A 3527-nucleotide genomic window follows, 5' to 3' on the forward strand; every position below is an offset into this window, starting at 1 on the left:
TTGGAAGTTGACAAACTAGTTCCCTTCCCAGTGGGCAAAATACGTTGAAATAACGTTTAAACAACGTCAGATTCCGACGTTGAACTAACGTTGAATAATGATTGAATTTGAAAGTTGATCTGACGTTGAAATGCTGACGTTGAATCAACGTCAACAGTTCAACGTTGATTTAATGTTGAAAATTTTACGTTGATTCAACGTTGATTAATGATTGAATTTGCAAGTTGATCTGACGTTGTTTTGCTGACGTTAAACCAACGTGGAAAGCACAACGTTGAATCAACGTAGATATTTCAACGTTGATTTAATGACGGACATTCTACGTTGATTCAACTTGATTAATGATTGAATTTGCAAGTTGATCTGACGTCATTATGCTGACGTTAAACCAACGTGGAGAGCACGACGTTGAATCAACGTAGATATGTCAACGTTGATTTAATGTCGGAGATTCTACGTTGATTCAGCATTGATTAATGATTGAATTTGCAAATTGAAGCGACGTGGAAATGCCGACATTGAAACAACGTTAAGATCACAACGTAGACATTTCAACATTGATTTAACGTCGACATTTCTACATTGAAATAGCACTGACATGATGTTCAATCAACGAATAAATAATCAACATTAAATGACATCCTATTCTTAGAAATAAATGCAATTCTTGAATCAACACATTTTAAGGTTTTTGTTAAGATTTAAAGCCAGAATGTACTGATAATGGTGGATGTTGGCATTTTTCCAATCGTTCTATGTTAAATAAATTTGCAAGCTGAGGAGTGTTGTTAAATCCATGTCGAAATTGAATAACTTTAAATTTAAATGAAATTCTTTATCAATCACTTTTATGTTTTCCATAAAAAAATGTATGTATTTATTAATTAACTTCCAACCTTATCAGCTTATACAACACCTTTTAGGTTTCAACAAAGTAGTAATTAATCCATGCATAGTAAAATTCAGAATTAGATTGACTTGTTCCAACAGCATTATAGCCTAAATGAGGGTACTAGTCTCTTAAAAGATACATGATGATGAATTTGATTCTTTTTTCAAAGAAATGCAGCACTGCCCAGTGCATTTACATCGGAAATATAACACGAGTTAACAAGCATACAGGTACAATTTTTAAACGTCTAAATTCACTTTTTTTCATTTGCATACAATTCATATTAGTTTTCCAAATTTACCTGCAGCCGTATTCTATCATATCTATGAATTTTCTTGTGAAATATTGCAAGAGGTTATGCGGCAGACTTGGGCAAGAGCATTAGAAACTATCAAATAGAAAATAATAAAACAAACAGCATTATTCATACAAAATTAATCTAAATGATTCAATTGAACATTCGAACAGGTCAACCAAGAATCAACAGTAATAACTAAATAATGCACAATACATGTACTGTATATAATTATTATAACAGTCCCCCACTTCTCGAACGTGGAAGTTTCAAGATGAAAAGTACAAGATGCGGCAGAGGTTGAATTTCCATCACTTAAAGAGCCTTTACCTGTTACACTTACGGAAAGATACCAGTCACTCCAGAGCAACTTACTGTATTTGAACAATTACTATTAATCAACTGTTCCAATATTGAAATATTTAACACAGTCCAAAGGTACGACTGAATGTGAAGGTGCATGGGCCCTCAGTGTGTCCCTCCATCACCTCTTCTTTCAGGCGCAAACTTGACAGGAGATGAAAAACTGAACAAGCAGCAACATCCATCACCTTGCCCGATTACGAAGTTACTAGACCTCGCTAGAAAAGACAAATAAAAGATAATGTAATATTTTAGAATTGCAAGCTTCCTCCCCAACCATCTCTTTATTCATTGACACAACCAAATCACCCTCAAAAACGAAAATGTTACAAACGCAAACAGAGAGAAATACATACATAAACCATATTAGTTTCAACAAAGCGACAACACGTTTGGTCATCATTTTATGTGCTGACATTGTGTACAAAAAATCAACAGAATGATTCCTTTTATTAAACTTGCACTTATAAAAACTACCACTTGTATTTCCTGACACTTCAGCAATTATCAACCATACAACCAAGTACCCACACAATGAGATTTTAACCAAGATCAATAATTGGTCAAAATAAATTAAATCTGGCGAAGAAAATTAAATTACCTGCGAAACTGAAAAGGTCCGTCTCCTCATCTGCTTTCTTTCAGTTCCACTCTGCCCATCATTGTTGAACTGTCTTCAATCACTTGGTCATGCACCTGTTGGATGAGAACAAAAACAACGCTCAGAGACAAAAGCAAAGACCAATCAGGAAAAAAGATAACGGAAGAGTGTAAACAAACACAAGTTATTATACAATGCACTGTGACGAAACTTCTGCCAACACTCAATTAAGATATAGCCACAAATCTGTTTTCATTTTTGCGTTTTGTTAACGTTTTGAATGAACTGGCCATTGTGTCTGTTGTTCGCACAAGTATAAATGGATTTGAATACCACTTGTTTTATGTGCGATGACTGCAATCAGAGCTACATCTCTGCAAGTGTTATTGACTTAAGAATAAAATAATCGGTTTTTGCCATAATACTTAGCCCTGAATTTTTTTTGTCGGCATATACATACCAGCTACGGCACTGCGAGTACTGTCCGAAAGCTTTCAAACTGAAGTATCCTGGAAAGGCATACATAACTCCTCCATACTGGTTCGACAATCCATGCTGACTTTGGCTCATCCTCAATTCCTGTATGAATCATTGCTGAGTGGGGTTTCGTCATCTGTGAGGTCTTGTAAACTCTTCTGGAATTTTGAAAAGGATTTTTTTCTTCAGAAGCTGAAAAAGTGAGATTAACTACCCTACCTGTCCTACCTGCCAAACTTAGACTCTGCATACTCCCCAAAAAATATGCAAACCATGTCTAGTATCTTCACAAAACAAAAACAAGTTTATGTAGAAATACCACCTGCCTATGCAATGATTGATTACTTAGGCCAATACATTTACGTAATTACTCACTCCCTGTACCGTGAGTCCATTTTGTTATTGCACCATTCACAGCACAGGCTACAAACATCGGTATAATTATCCATGCTTGCATTTACCTAAAGTTTTGGTACAGAAATTTGTGTTACGCATTCTCACTATTGTCACAGCAACTTTTAGTTTTACACAAAGGATCAAGGAACTACCCAGCAACTTCCTCCGTTTTGTGACTTGTACATGTACATGAGCACCGGGGTGACGTGGTGATAGCAACATGTGAAATCGAAATCGGGAGTGTTTATCCCCCACTTGATATGCCTATTCCCTATGGAAGATAACCCACCTGGTTTAACAATCAGGGGAAGTAAAACGGTATAATGTACATGACCCATGACCTATCACCGCTGTGTAGCTGTACGAAGAAATCCAGTATGGCAGTAATTGACCTCGAGAAAAATATACTGCATTCTACAATCACTTTTGGACGATCCATTTTTACTTTTTGCCTGAAAATTACATGAAAACTGAAACTCTACAGTACAGAAAATCGAATTATA

The 3527-nt window shown here is 35.7% G+C and overlaps 1 long non-coding RNA gene across 1 annotated transcript; it reads right to left on the bottom strand.

Annotated features, from left to right (window-relative positions):
* Positions 1-854: 854 nt before the first annotated feature.
* LOC119719822 lies at positions 855-3222 on the bottom strand. Its single transcript, XR_005270003.1, has 3 exons — positions 2612-3222; positions 2152-2246; positions 855-1768 (listed from the first exon to the last, which is right to left on the bottom strand). It is a non-coding gene; the product is annotated as an uncharacterized LOC119719822 (long non-coding RNA).
* Between the last annotated feature and the right edge of the window lie 305 nt (positions 3223-3527).

This window comes from Patiria miniata, unplaced genomic scaffold, assembly GCF_015706575.1.
Source record: "Patiria miniata isolate m_02_andy unplaced genomic scaffold, ASM1570657v1 HiC_scaffold_8, whole genome shotgun sequence".
Classification (NCBI taxonomy): domain Eukaryota; kingdom Metazoa; phylum Echinodermata; class Asteroidea; order Valvatida; family Asterinidae; genus Patiria; species Patiria miniata.